We start from the raw sequence: 16,071 nt of genomic DNA on the forward strand, positions 1-16,071 counted from the left end.
TAAGGAAAATATGACGACAAAGCACAGCAGAACGTTGGAAATTAGGAAGTAATGCTGAAATATTCAAAATATTTCAAACGTAATGAAAAACAAAACTCATGATTTTCGTACATTTATTTCTAATGCAAGACAGTAGATTAACTAACAAGATTTTCATATATTTGTGGGATAAGACGTTCGCAACAAGCTGGGTCAACAGAATAAGGATTTAGACCGAAACAATATAAAAACAGAAGATACGAGCAACAGAGAAGTGTTTCGGTAAAAAGTATTGAAAGTGGAAGCATTCCAAGACACCGTAGCTAAAAAGACTTGCTCAAAATAGTCTGAAGACAGATAGGAGAAACATAGAGAACAGATGAAATGAAAGCATGCTGGAAGAAAAGAAAGAACGAAGAATTGAAATAGGGACGTTGTTCTCAGATGACCTATTCGGAAAAAAAGGCTGTTCAGTTTCATTAAAATATATAAAATATTCTAATGTAACAGTAGTAATAATTTATTATATAGGGTGTCTCGTCTGAGAGTCGTCGGGCTCATTTTTTCTGATGTTGGAGTTGATATTTATAATTTCGTTTTAGCGATGTGCAGCTAGAGCCAGCCTACACCAATAGAGGTCATGACGTCTTTCCTGCGACGTCCAGTGTTGGCGGAAAGCGTCTGTTTGTTTCCCATTACAAAAAACGACTTTTAAAACGGAACTTTATGTGGTTATTCGATAGCGTGGTCCCAGATTATTCTAGTGTAATATTCGTTTTATGGATACGTGCTGACATGGACAGTAAAACTAGAAGAATAACCAGTACTCTAGCAGCGGTAGCACCGCTGTGATCCATGCTGACTGCTACCGCCAGGTGCGCAACGTTATTGAGTCGCTGCTCCACTGCTGTTTATTCTTCTGTTTAGCTGTTTCTGATAATACACAACGATAAAACGAATGTCGGGATAGACTAATTTGGGACCACACTGGTGAATGGGAAGATAAAATTCTGCTTTAAAAATCGTTTCCTTTGTAATGGGAAACAAACCAACACTTTCCCTCGACAAAGGGAGTCGCAGGGGAGACAATGTAAGCACTATTTGTTTAGGTTGGTTCCAGCCGCACAACGCAAAAACGAAACTACAAATACCTACGGAAAAATCAGAGGCATTGCTCTTGACGCCTCATAGGAGAGACACCCGCTACGTGCTTAGAACTTCACTTTAGTGTAACTGCCAAGAATAATTAAATAATAAGAAGAGAATAAACCACTTAAATTGCATTTCGTCAGGAAATTTGAGACGTGGCGTGTACCATGCGATTGGCATGAGAACTCACAGCGGCCACAGCATTAATAATACGCTATAAAATCCAAGTATGCTGTCATCATTACCAGTATTTCACTTAACGATACGATTGCGAACACAAGTCTGCATACTGTGGGTATGCGATCTACCACCTAAATGTGGGGAAAGCTATTGTTTTTCTTCGCTCACTTCCGATGCATTTGCGAAGTCAGTCTTTCTATTATTATTATTTTTTTTTATTGCAGGGTCTTTCTGTTCCTCTCTTTAGTTGCTCAACTTCCAGTGGTTTCCTTGTTTTACCAGTGGACTCACAAATCATATCAAATTTGTTGTTGACTGCACGAGGGATATGAACGTACCCCTTCACCTGGCAGCTAGTCTGAAAGCCTGTCTGCGTGTGCTAACCCTCACACAAGTAACAGAAAAGTATCCTTTGCGGAACGCAGCTCGCAATTTCTAGAATTCATCGCTATTTTTCTAAATTATTAGCTTTTTATTCTATGTTATTTTTTAAAAATTACACACTATTTTAAAATGGAAGAAAATTCAAACTCACTGGCTTCCAACATGTTTTGCAGCTAGTTAGTTAGTTAGTTGGTTGTATGATCTATTGGTTAATCGCCCGGTCGCCCGTTACGATAGCCGTTATGGTGTGGAACGCGTCAAGTGCACAAGAAATGCACATATGAAACGAGATTTTTTAATATTTCTATTATTTACCCCATTACCTTAAATGGCACAAAATGCATATACTATATTTATAGATTTATTTATTTCTATTCAAGAATTCATCTGTGGTATAGAAGGAGTTGTCAGTGAGATATGATTTCAATTTATTTTTGAAGCTAGTACTGCTGTCTATCAGACATTTTATTTCATATGGTAATATGCCGAAAATTTTTATAGCAGCATATTTTACCCCTTTCTGCGCCAAAGATAGGTTGAGTAAAGGATAGTGTAAATTCTTATTTTTCCTGGTATTATAATCGTGAATGTCACTGTTGTTTTTAAACTGGTCCATGTTGTTGAGAACAAATTTTATTAGTGAGTAAATGTACTGTGAGGCTGTTGTAAGAATTCCCAATCTTTAAAAAAGATGCCTACAAATGTGCGACTATGAACCCCACACATTATTCTAACCACTTTCTTTTGAGCAGTGAATAATTTTTGTCTAAAGAGTTACCCCAAAATATTGTTCTGTATGACATCAGAGAGTGAAAGTATGCAAAGTATGTTAGCTTACTAATTTCTATATCCTCAAAATTGGCAATTATTCTGATTGTAAAAGTTTCTGAACCTAGTCGCTTTAGAAGATCCAAACTATGAATTTTCCAATTAAGCTTCTCATCTACGTGTACACCCAAAAACTTAGTATGCTTTACACTGTCCACTGACTTCTGTTGACGTGTTATATTTATTGAAGGAACTGTACTTTTTCCAGCAGAGAACTGGATGTACTGTTTTTTTTTTTTTTTTTTTTTTCAAAGTTTAGAGCAAGCCCATTTGCAGAAACCAATTAATGACTTTTACAAAGACCTGATTTGTGTCACTTTCAATTGGAGTTTGTTTTACCGGATTAAAAATGATGCTTGTATCATCAGCAAACAGTGTCAGTTCAGCTTCCTGTTTCAGATAGGAAGGAAATCGTTCACATATATCAAGAACAGACAGGGACCCATCATTGAACCACGTGGAACACCTAATGTAATTTCACTCCAGTTAGATGAAGTGGCAAACTTATTTAAATCACTTGACCCATACTCTTCAATCTGTACATCGAGGAAGCAATGATGGAATTAAAGAAAGGTTCAGGAGTGGAATTAAAATACAAGGTGAAAGGATATCAATGATACGATTCGCTGATGACATTGCTATCCTGAGTGAAAGTGAAGAAGAATTAAATGATCTGCTGAACGGAATGAACAGTCTAATGACAGTATGGTTTGAGAGTAAATCGGAGAAAGACGAAGGTGATGAGAAGTAGTAGAAATGAGAACAGCGGGAAACTTACCATCAGGATTGATGGTCACGAAGTCAATGAAGTTAAGGAATTCTGCTACCTAGGCAGTAAAATAAACAATGGCGAACGGAGCAAGGAGGGCATCAGAAGCAGACTCGCTATGGCAAAGATGGCATTTCTGGCCAAGAGAAGTCTACTAATATCAAATACCGGCCTTAATTTGAGGAAGAAATTTCTGAGGATGTACGTCTGGAGTACAGCTTTGTATGGTAGTGAAACATGGACTGTGGGAAAACCGGAACAGAAGAGAATCGAAGCATTTGAGATGTGGTGCTATAGACGAATGTTGAAAATTAGGTGGACTGATAAGGTAAGGAATGTTGAGGTTCTGCCGGCCGAAGTGGCCGTGCGGTTAAAGGCGCTGCAGCCTGGAACCGCAAGACCGCTACGGCCGCAGGTTCGAATCCTGCCTCGGGCATGGATGTTTGTGATGTCCTTAGGTTAGTTAGGTTTAACTAGTTCTAAGTTCTAGGGGACTAATGACCTCAGCAGTTGAGTCCCATAGTGCTCAGAGCCATTTTTTTGATGAGGTTCTACGCAGAATCGGAGAGGAAAGGAATATGTGGAAAACGCTGATAGGGAGACGGGACAGGATGATAGGATATCTGCTAAGACATGAGGGAATGACTTCCATGGTACTAGAGGGAGCTGTAGAGGGCAAAAACTGTAGAGGAAGACAGAGATTGGAATACGTCAAGCAAATAATTGAGGACGTAGGTTGCATGTGCTACTCTGAGATGAAGAGGTTAGCACAGGAAAGGAATTCGTGGCGGGCCGCATCAAACCAGTCTGTAGACTGATGACCAAAAAAAAAAGTAAGGTGAAACTTAATCTGACTAAATTTTTTCGAAACAGACTCTTCCATGTACTGCCTGGCTTTTTCTTTTGAACTGTTCTCACCAATTTTTTCTCCTACGCTTAGGAAGTGGTTGTTAAATACATTAGCTACTTCTGTACTGTGTACACTAGCCAAAAGTAACGAATTAGGCAGCTCTTACTAACGTAAACTCCACAGTCTCAAATAGCTAAGCAACCGAATCTTAGATGTCAAACTTGGTTTACCAGGCTGCCCGTAATAACTACAGTGGAAGAGTACATTCATTTTTCAGCAGAATATGCCATATAACATCACAGGGTGGCTGAACTAACAACTCCACCAAAATGTTTTACAAATACGTAACAAGGCACTCTGATTAAATTAGACTAAGCCCACTAAAATATTTTGCAAATGCTCAACTAAACTGATTACACAGTAAAGGCATTCTGACTGATTTAGTTTTCACTGTATTTAAAAGGAAGAACAACACAGGTCATCCCTCAAGAACGTCCATAGTAATCCACTCGAGATAGGACCAATTTAAACACGCAGTTCTGATTAACGTAACTCCACTAGATCTGCAACAAACACCAATCAACTGACAAATTTCCAAAATGATAAGGAAAGGACATCAAGGCAATTACGACCTCGGGGTTCGTTTTCACAATTTGAGGAAGAGGATTTGAAATAAGAATTCATTTCTCAAAAATGGCAGCGAAGAAAGTTATTTGAATGAGATGAGTCAATCACTCGACAGAAATATTAAGTGATAACAGTGCTGCTGCGGCTAGTGTGTAAAACCTTTGATATATGGTCTCGTATGAGTATGACTTGAGATCCCTCGTATAAATACACGTTTCCTATCACTTACTGCTGCGCCATGTTGCAAGGCTGCTACTTCGTGATGGTATTCAAGCAGACCAAACGGCCTTCTAACTGCGCCAACTAGTCATATGTCATTGTGCAAAGGGTTTTTGTTATAGAGATATTGCTAGTTAGCTGTGAGCCGGGCCGGTTCGCATCGATCAATCGATCGCTAGATCTCCGTGCAAGAAGCTCAGACCGGCACGGAGGACAGAATTTGCGGGCCGCACTGCAAGGAGCAATTGTGGGGCTCGAGGTCGATTTATCTCTGATGTCAGAAGCCGACAGCAAATTTTGCAGAGCACAGATCTCATCCCGCGAAGATAGTGAATATGGTTGGCTGTGACGGCGATTTGCCTGTGCCGAGAGTGTGGTGATTGTGCCACTTCGTTACCGATTCTCAAACATTTTTGGTGGGAGTCTTTCGGCGGCTTCTGGACCTTGTTTCGTTAAAGTCGTTGTGCTGCAGCTAGTTTCTCCTTCCCGGAAGGCCTTCTGTGTTTGTTGTTTTATGGGGGTTCGTTCAGAAAGAAATGAAGTTTATCTTATTAGAACCAATCGTTTGATTACAGAAGTTAATTGCAACTGTTTGTGAAATGCGTGAAAGTTGCAGATCTTATGGAGCTATGTTAATAAGAACTGCGAGTTTAAATTAGTCATATTTCGAGTGACTTACCATGGACGTTCTTGAGGGCTGACCTGTGTTGGTCTTCCCTTTAAATACAGTAAAGTCTAATTCAGTCAGAGTGCCTTTACACTGTAATCATATTAGTTAAGCATTTACAAAATATTTTAGTGGGCTCAGTCTAATTCAGTCAGAATGCCTTTCACTGCAATCTTTTTTTAAGTATTTGTAAAACAATTAGGTGTTGTTGTTAGTTTAGCCGCCCTGAGATGTCATATGGCAAATTCCGCAGTAAAAGAATATACTTTCGCACTGTAGCTGTTACGGGAAGCCTGGTAAACCCTGTTTGACATCTGACAATCAGTTGCTTCGCTATTTGAGATTGTGGAGTTTAAGTTAGTAAGAGCTGCCTGATTCATTACTTTTAGCTAGTGTTTTGCAGCAAAACATGTTAGAAGTCAGCGAGTTTGAATTTTCTCCCATTTTAAAGTAGTGTGTAATGACTGTTCCTGCTGCGCAGTTAGCGCAAGTAAGTGTTTGACAGTTAATTTTGGAGTTTTCTCATTCCTTTAATCAGAGTGCTACACAGTTGTTATGTGCTTTGTTGCTTATCACCATATTCGCTGACTGGGTGGATGTTTGTTTATTTACGCTTTGTGAAGCAGTGCACTGTTACTAGTTTTCTAAGTTTAGTGTGTTGTAGTTCAGGTTCTACGGCACCTGCCCCATCCAGCAGCATGGGTACCTTAAAGCAGTTTAATACGCTGTTGAGCGGCAGTCTGGGCCAGAAGGCAAGACAGCAGCGTTCACAGCTGAAAACATGCCTAATGTTTTATTTGAATAAAAGTCGACACCTTTGTGACGTCAGTAAAATGCCTTTTAAAAACAAGTAAGAAATTAAATAACATGTCGAATATAAACGAGGTAATGAGATAAGCAATTAATCTTAGACAAAGGCTTTCAAACAATAAAACGAACTGAGCCATTTGTCAAACATTAGCAGGTATCTGAAGTCAGCCCAGTTGCATATTAATAATTAGACCATTCACGTTCACAATTTTTTTAAAATTTGGATTTAAATATAATAGTTTAAATGATTGCAGCAACTTTTGTAACAGCAGCGGGAACATAAGCACACGTCACGATCGTTGGTGACATTTTGTAAGTCCAGAACCAGGAGAAGTTATACAGATACGTTTCAGCCACGCGACAGATGGGATAACCCGACGGACAGTCTGGGCGTTGTGAACTAGACTACTTTTTCACCCACCCTTTCACACGTAGGTGGTTCTTACCTCACTGCGATTCTCTCTCCAGACACTAAATGATACGTGTGCCATGCACAGTTGAAACAGTTGAAATCGTTCCAGTGGTGTAGGAAGAGAGGAAGAACACACACACAAACACACACACACACGTATATATATATATATATATGAAAAAATTTTTGCATCACCTCGGATCCGAGAGTTACGGAACCTGTACAGAAAATTGGAAAAGACATCAACATAAACATCATTTCCGCCAATTTTATTGCTCATGAAAACAACACACTGGATGTTGTACAACCACACAGATTGCTGTACACACCGGTACCTCTAATACCCGGTAGCACATCCTCTTGCATTGATGTATGCCTGTATTCCTCGTGGCATACTATCCACAAATTCATCAAGGCGCTGTTGGTCCAGATTGCCCCACTACTCATCGGCGATTCGGTGTAGATCCCTCAGAGAGATTGGTGGGACACGTCGTCCATAAAGAGCCCTTTCCAATCCATCCAAGGCATGTTCGATAGCCGCGCGTGATTAGCCGAGCGGTCTATGGCGCTGCAGTCATGGACTGTGCGGCTGGTCCCGGCGGTGGTTCGAGTCCTCCCTCAGGCATGGGTGTGTGTGTTTGTCCTTAGGATAATTTAGGTTAAGCAGTGTGTAAGCTTAGGGACTGATGACTTTAGCAGTTAAGTCATTTAGTCTCTGGAGAGAGAATCGCAGTGAGGTAAGAACCACCTACGTGTGAAAGGGTGGGTGATTTCACACACATTTGAACAAGTTCGATAGGGTTCATGACTGGAGAACAGGCTGGCCTCTCTAGTCGAGCGATGTCATTATCCTGAAGGATGTCATTCACACGATGTGCACGATGGGGGCGCAAATTGTCGTCGCTGAAGACGAATGGCTCACCAGTATGCTGCCGATGTGCTTGACCTATCTGTCGGAGGATGGCATTTACATATCGTACAGCTGTTACGGCGCCTTCCATGACCACCAGCGGCGTACGCCAGCCGCACATAATGCTACCCCAAAACAGTTGGGAAACTCCTCCTTGCTGCACTCGCTGGACAGTGTGTCTAAGGCGTTCAGCCTGATCGGATTGCCTCCAAACACGTCTCCGAAGATTGTCTGGTTGAAGGCATTTGTGACACTCATCGGTGAAGAGAACGTGATGCCAATCCTGAGCGATGCATTCCACATGTTGTTGGGCCCATCTGTACCGCACTGCATGGTGTCGTGGTTGCAAAGATAGACCTCGCCATGGACGTTGGGAGTGAAGCTGCGCATCGTGCAGCCTACTGCGCACAGTTTGAGTCGTAGCACGACGACCTGTGCCTGGACGAAAAGCATTATTTAACATGGTGCGTTGCTGTCAGGGCTCCTCCGAGCCATAATCCGTATGTAGCGGTCATCCATTACAGTAGTAGCCCGTGGGCGGCCTGAGCGAGGCATGTCATCGACAGTTCCAATGTGTAGGCTACGTCCTCCATGTCCGAATGCCATCGCTTTTGTTCACTCCGAGATGCCTGGAACTTCCCTTGTTGAGGGCCCCTCCTACCACAAAGTAACATTGCGCACGCGATCGAATCTCGGTATTGACCGCCTAGGCATGGTTGAACTACAGACAACACGAGCCGTGTACCTCCTTCCTGGTGGAATGACTGGAACTGATCGGCTGTCGGACACTCTCTTTCTAGTAGGCGCTGCTCATGCATCTGTTTACATCTTTGGGCGCGTTTAGTCTTGTCTCTCAACAATCAAAGGGACTGTGTCTGTGATACAATATGCACAATCAACGTCTGTCTTCAGGAGTTCTGGAAATTGCTGTGATGCTAAACTTTTGTTTGGTGTGTATACACACACTGTTTTTTGTAATATGTATTGATGTGATATTGGGAACTCGAGAGAAGAACATATCCTTCAAAAGCCAAGCATGCGATATGCCTTTAGTTTCATTTTTTACTCTACTCCATCTGCTACTACAATTAAAATGAGTCTGCTTCCACTCACCATTTCAGTTGCATCTTCCGTCATGTTCCGTAAAGGACGTAATTACAATCCTCAATTTTTACTGAGCTGATGCTTTTCAGCGACAATGTGTCTTTAAGGTCAAAGAATCCTTGTGAGAGAGATATTCAACAAACATCATCAGTGAGTGTAAATGCCACAGTACGCAGTAACATCATAGTTTAGATGTTTTATGAGAAGGAAATGTTTCAGTCTTACTATGTTTATGATTTGATCAGCCGCCTTCATAGACTCGGCTGGCGTTGTGTATTGTTCAGTAGGAAGGTCCAAAATGCTGAAGATCTTGTAGCAATCGCCTACCTGTAATGAAAAAAAGATTAGAGTAAGTGCTATGAAATCACTTTACAGCGGAAGGGGATGTCATTAAACTCTTACTACAATTTCTAAATTATTAATGAGTGCAAAGTGGTACTTCGCCTATCTCTGATGGTTATACTAAGTAATTCTGGACCTCAGTCGGAAGATGGTTCGCCACTCTACAGTTGACAGTTTTTCTTACAGATTTTTACAGTAAATTAGTTTCTAGTGTTTTGTATTTGTCTAGTTTTAGGTGATAATCTCCAGTTTAAGAGATACAATATGTTTGTCCACCTGCATATTGTGCAGTGTTTGTATTCATATGTTATATAAACACATATAGGCGGTTACAAAACCAGATATTACATACCAAGGTACAAGAATTCAAAATAAAATAAAATAAAGTATATGTGTTGATGTCATAGATCATCATATCATTATTAGGTGATAATCTCCAGTTTAATACCCAATATGTTTGTCCACCTACATACCATGCAGTGTTTGTATTCATATATTATATAAACACATATAGACGGTTACAAAACTAGGTATTACATGCCAAGGTACAAGAATTCGAAATAAAATAAAATAAAGTATATGTGTTGATGTCATAGATCACTATATCATTCGTTCATAAGATGATACTAGTAGATGTAGGTAATGGAACCTTCAGTTAGTTCACCTTGGGGTATAATTTTATTTGTTGTGCTTAGCATTTAGTGCATGAGAATTTTACGCGGTTTAAACCAATTCGTAGGGATACGGGTCTTTGGGAATATCGTTGTCTGGTAGAAACAACGGTAACAACACTCTCAGCTGATACTCTTATGAGAAGAGGCGTTCTATGAGTAAGATTGTACTTAATTACTGTCGAATCTTGTTGCTGAGTTTTCTTAATCGTCACGTTATTGGCATATGTATGCCTTTTTAGTAACAGTGGTTTTAATCCGTGACAGAGGACTTGGTTGTGCAACATATATCTGTGGCAGTACTCTCTGAATGACAAAAATGTCATATTGTAGAGTGAAAGTAAATCGTTACACTCTGACGCACTCCTACTTGGCAAGTATTGTTTATAAAGCAGGAGCAATAAATCTCTATGGTCTGTAAATAAGCCTTCAGACTAATTCGGTATACATCTACATCTACATCCATACTCCGCAAGCCACCTGACGGTGTGTGGCGGAGGGTACTTTGAGTACCTCTATCGGTTCTCGCTTCTGTTCCAGTCTCGTATTGTTCGTGGAAAGAAGGATTGTCGGTATGCCTCTGTGTGGGCTCTAATCTCTCTTATTTTATCCTCATGGTCTCTTCACGAGATATACGTAGGAGGGAGCAATATACTGCTTGACTCTTCATTGAAGGTATGTTCTCGAAACTTCAACAAAAGCCCGTACCGAGCTACTGAGCGTCTCTCCTGCAGAGTCTTCCACTGGAGTTTATCTATCATCTCCATAACGCTTTGGCGATTACTGAATGATCCTGTAACGAAGCGCGCTGCTCTCCGTTGGATCTTCTCTATCTCTTCTAGCAACTCTATTAAAGTGCGCGTCATTTATGTTGGCGGCCGAGTTTAGGTTCGTTCTGCGCATCTGACGTCACAAAACACAGTCAGCCAATGAACAGAGAACGACGTTGCCAGATCTCGACTGCAGTGCAGAGCATGGACGAGTGTCTTCAGTTTTATAAACGTTCAGTCATAAATAAAGTGATAGAACAAAAGCAATGTCTTGATAGCAGACTGACTTTTATACTGTTTTTTCGTAATAAAGAACAGCGGTAATTGTTTATTTCCTATTGTACTTCGACGAAGCGTGAGTAATTCATAGTTATACCAGCAGTGTTTGTCAGTATTTTGCGTGATGTGTTAAAGACTCCTTATGACAGGCTGTAGGTGGACGAGCCGCGAGAGCGTAACGGTTTAAGTGTTAGGGTTCTATGTGAAAGGTTCTGAGTTCAAACCTTGTACGGTGCCTAATATTTTCATTATTTAAAAACAATATCGAAGTGCCTTACTTCACGAATTATATTCGTTTGAATGCAGTTTTTTGAAATTTCTAGTGCTTTGTCTCTTCATTAACCCTTTCGCTGCTGCAGACACGTGCTCCCCGTATTCCGCGCTGTGAGCGATTTTGTTGCTCGCCTGTGCAGACACATGGTGTTCCCACTGCCTTGACATTTATGGGGGGAAGGTATCAGTCAAGAAGATGTATAAAAATCTAATTTTTGGGCCAAATAATTTTTGTGGACTCGAATGATAAGAGTGTCAAAGCAGTCGGAACACGATGTGTCTGCACAGGCGAGCAGTGCAGTGACAAAATCGCGCACAGCGCGGAATGCAGGGAGCACGTCTTTGTAGCAGCGAAAGGGTTAATGCGGCCGTGGTGGCTTTATTTCATGAACTGCGCGCTTCCCCCTAAACGTAAGCTTGCGAACTATGCTATACTATGGCGCTGCTTCTATTGGCGCGTGTGTCGTGTGCAACTGGCAACGCAGCAATCTCCCGCGTCTGGGCGGGCATGCGCGAGCCGCCAAGATAAAAGAATTGGACTATAGTAACTGAATTATCTTTTGTGTTGTGGAGAGAGAGACAGAGAGAGGGACCGAGCGAGCTAGAGAACGGAGAGAGAGAGAGAGAGAGAGAGAGAGAGAGTGAGAGAGAACATGGTATGTGGGGGAGAAAATGGCCTGTCGTCATCGTGATTGTAGATTGTAATAGTTCGGCGAGTCCCGTGATTGGCAAACGGACTGACGGCAGAGCGCAGACGCGCCATATCACCGCACTCGACAGTGGCCACATCGTGTGTGCCTGGTTCAAGGGGTACTCCATCTTCAAGACCGCGCAGAGACTGATATGTTTGACCTGATACTGTGACAACTGTTTCAGTTGAGAAATTCGGTTCCCCATCGCCAAAAACTGTAAACATATCATGTATACTGGGGTCCCCAGTGACTGTGTACACCGAAACGCAAAAAAGAAAAATATGCACCACGAAGGAATTACTTGAATGGGACTGGAACCGGTAGGCGCGATGTACATCTTAAGACCAACAAACGACTATAGTCTCAAAAAAATTGGTTGATTTATTCAAAATTGAGAATTAAATTGAGAATTAAATTGAGAAAGTCAATGACACATTGGTCCACCTGTGGCCCTTCTGCAAGCAGATATTTGGCTTGGCATTGATTGATAGAGTTGTTGGATGTCATACTGAGGTATGTCGTGTCAAATTCTGTCAAACTGACGCGTTAGACCGTCAAAACCCCGATCTAATTTGAGGGCTTTTGCAGGGTTCTGCCAAAAACACCTCAAACGTTCTCAGTTGGGGAGAGGTCCAGCGAACTTCCTGGACAAGACAGGGTGTTGCAAGCACGAAGACAAGTAGTAGAACCTCTCGCCGTGTACAGTCGAGAATTATCTTGCTGGAATGTAAGCGCAGGATGGCATGGCATGAAGGAATATCATCGACGTGCCGCTGTGTAAGGATGCCGCAGATGACAACCAAAGGAGTCCTGCTTTGAAAACAAGTGGTTCCGAAGACCATCACACCTTAAGGTCGGGACGCGTGGCGGGCAACAATTAGGTTGTTATTCCACCAGTGTCTGGGGCATCTACAGGCACGTCTTTGCTGGTCATGGGCGGAAAATTTGAAGCGGGATTCATCATTAAGGACAATTCTAGTTCTGTCAATGAGATTCCAGCTTGACACATGTCTGGAGAGGATCTAGTTGCTGCGCCTCAGCCGCTGTTCCAAATGGTCTTACTCATTTTCTGTCGGATTAAAATGGTGATGCTGCAAATGAATCGGGTTGCGATAACATACCTGAATGTTGTTCGAACCAGGAATGTATGTTCGCGGCTTTAATTGTCGTCTTGGAAGACGAGATTATACATAGATTACATCATGAAGGTGTACGAGAAAGGTCACATTTTGTCACTGGGAATGGAGAAGATAGATTCAGTTTCATCTTCACGGTAAACTGAGCGACCATTCTATTCGTCTGAGTCGTGGTACGGAGAATACCTGAAAATATTACAAAAACAACTCCTGCCTGAAATAAACTCTCTATAGTCTGACAGTCTCATTGAATCTTGTACATCTGTCCTTGTAATTAATGGCTACCAGGATTTTGCCTGTTCAATATGAAATGAAAAAAATAAATTAAAAACAGAAGAGACGGCTGCAAGCTTTCCACTTTTTAAATTTCGTAGTCTCATTGAGTCGTTGGGACACTCGATATATTCTCTCAATTGGAGGCGACATTGCGACTCGCCCGATCACATTACATCCCTCCAGTCGCATCCCGTCGAGTTTTCGTGTTTTTTGGCCCATTGAGGACTTGCAGATTTAAATGGTGCTGTGAACGATGGTATTTTGTAAGGTGTCCTATCAAATTTCACTGCATCAGTTCCCGTCCAATTTAATGTACGTTAGGAAAGTGCTTGAGTAGGAGTGCATTCACTGACAACAGCAATTCGTGCTTGGTTAGAAACCGTTTGTACTTGACAGAGCGTGACATACCCTTCGGTCGGTGTCGGTTAGGATATTGTTACGTTCAGTGTTATGAGACCTCATTATGTGGTTACTACTGGTATACCATTCTCTGTAGACGTGTTGGACGGTCTGGGTTGATTCAACAAATGTGGCAACATCATATAAGGTATTGTAATGGACACGTCCAATTCAGACGGCCACTCCCATTTGGTTACGTCTGAACGTTGTAATGGAACGGAGAATATCTCTAGGGATGCTGGACGTTTAATGTCAGGTGTTGTGGTTACGTTTAGATATGACGTGAGGGCGGAAGCAGGAGTGGAGAGTTGGCTAAGCAGCCTGGCTAACGGTTTCAAGAGACACAACAGCTGGTTGTGAACGGCCAGGTGGAATGTGGTCGACAGATGATGCCGATGGGACTGCATCAGTCTCAGCCGGTGATCGCTTGGGAAACAGAGCCAACGACCACTGCACTGCATTTAAATCGTGTACGTCCAATTTAGTATAAAGACTACTTCCTAAATTCAGGACATACATGACAAGAGAGTTAGTCTCCCACGAAGTCATCTGGAAATATTAGCTATGTTTTCAAGGCCCCAGTTAATATGAAACGAGATTATCAACTGAAGCGGCGTGGAACCGGCCCCTGATTAGCTAATAGCTAATACGCGTACGAGCTGGTCAGAGTACGGTATCGAATGAAAAAGCACTTCATCCTGGGTACTTGTGAACAGTGGAAGTGCAGCACTCGTGTACAGATGGACAGGTTTGATTATAGTGATGCACAACAATGGTGACGTGCGGTTTGTCAGTTTCTTGATTTTCCGTATCCAGGAACAATTCGTGTCCTAGAAGCCTTAGTGGAAATAATTAGCTAGTCGACCTTCCTTACTGCACTGATTTCACGCAATCACTTCACTGCAGTGGCTTACTTCACAGCAGGTGGAGCACGTGATCACCGGATGCCCTCTCTACACCATCTTCGGAGCTCCGAAGCCACTACTGTGCTCTTTTAAAGGGGACAGAGGAGTGTGGGTACGTAATAATTCTCCATTGGACAGTAGCAACCGTAGATAAGCCACACTAACCACAACCATCTTCTTTTTCGACCATAGAAGCCACCGAGACAAAACATTATGACCACTTACTCAAAAGCGCGTTCGTCCACCTCTGGAACGCAGTTCAGCCAGTGTTTCTGTGTGCCCTGCATATGACAGGTGTCGATAGGTTTCCAGAGGTTTGTGGCACCGGATGCCCAAGCATAGGTAACACAAGTCTCGATTTTACGGGCGGTTGGTTTATATGTCCGGAGCTGGCGTCCCATAGCGTCTCAGATCTGTTTCATCGGATTCAGATAAGCCGAATGTGATGGCCGAGACATCAACGCGAGTTATCATTCTCCTCTGGCCATTCCAGCAAGATTCTGGCCTTGTGACGCTGACAATTATTCTTGTGGAAGATGCTATCTCTATGCCTAGCTGTCATGGTACCTTAGATTTCTACAGCAGGTTCCATGGAAGCCGAGGTTGATATCCCCCAAAAGATAATACTGCTTCCACCGGCATGCTTTCGTGGCTCGCTACATGTTTCGAGCAGCGGTTCGCCTAGATGACGGCTTATCTGAACATGACGATCGGCCTGATTTAGTAATAAACAGGATCCATCCGACCAGGAGATCCGCGGTACAGTCTCTATGATCCCCTGTCCACTGTAATCAGAACTGACGATGTTGTTGGGTCAGCTTGATGACATGCAGGGGTGCTCTGCTGCGGAACACTGTGTTCAACAGTGTGCGCTGAACGACGTGCTCCTAAGCACTTGTGCTTGCGCTAACACTGTAAGCCGTCGTCAGATGCGCCACAGATCACTGCCTATCCTACTTCAGCGTCTCCGATCCCTATGTTCAGTCACCTACCCGTGGTTTCAGTATTTTTCAGCCAGTTTTCATAGACGCTTACGACAGTAGCACGCGGACAGTCGACCAGCTCCACCGAGATGCTCGCTCCCAGGCTCTGGGCCATAACAATTTGGTTTTGGTCAAATCCACTTTAGTCGGTGGATTTCCGCATTTGGGCCACTAACCGTCGCAAGAATGATTCCCCATTCGTCTCTGTTTCGCTCACACACTGCTCTTGCCGGGTCATGTGCCCTCAGCGCCACCAGGCAGCATACAGCTTCGCGGTGGGCAGTGTTCATAATGTTTTGGCTCATCGGTGTATGTGGTTCCATTGATCTCCTAAAGCGAACAGAGTAACATGGGCTCGGACATACCGGCAATGGACGATTTGAAAGAAACACCGTATACGAGATTCACAACGAAGACGTCAGCAGACTCTCAATGCGAACAAAGATTCGGTGAGAAA

Source organism: Schistocerca americana, chromosome 2 (genome assembly GCF_021461395.2).
Source record: "Schistocerca americana isolate TAMUIC-IGC-003095 chromosome 2, iqSchAmer2.1, whole genome shotgun sequence".
NCBI classification, from domain to species: domain Eukaryota; kingdom Metazoa; phylum Arthropoda; class Insecta; order Orthoptera; family Acrididae; genus Schistocerca; species Schistocerca americana.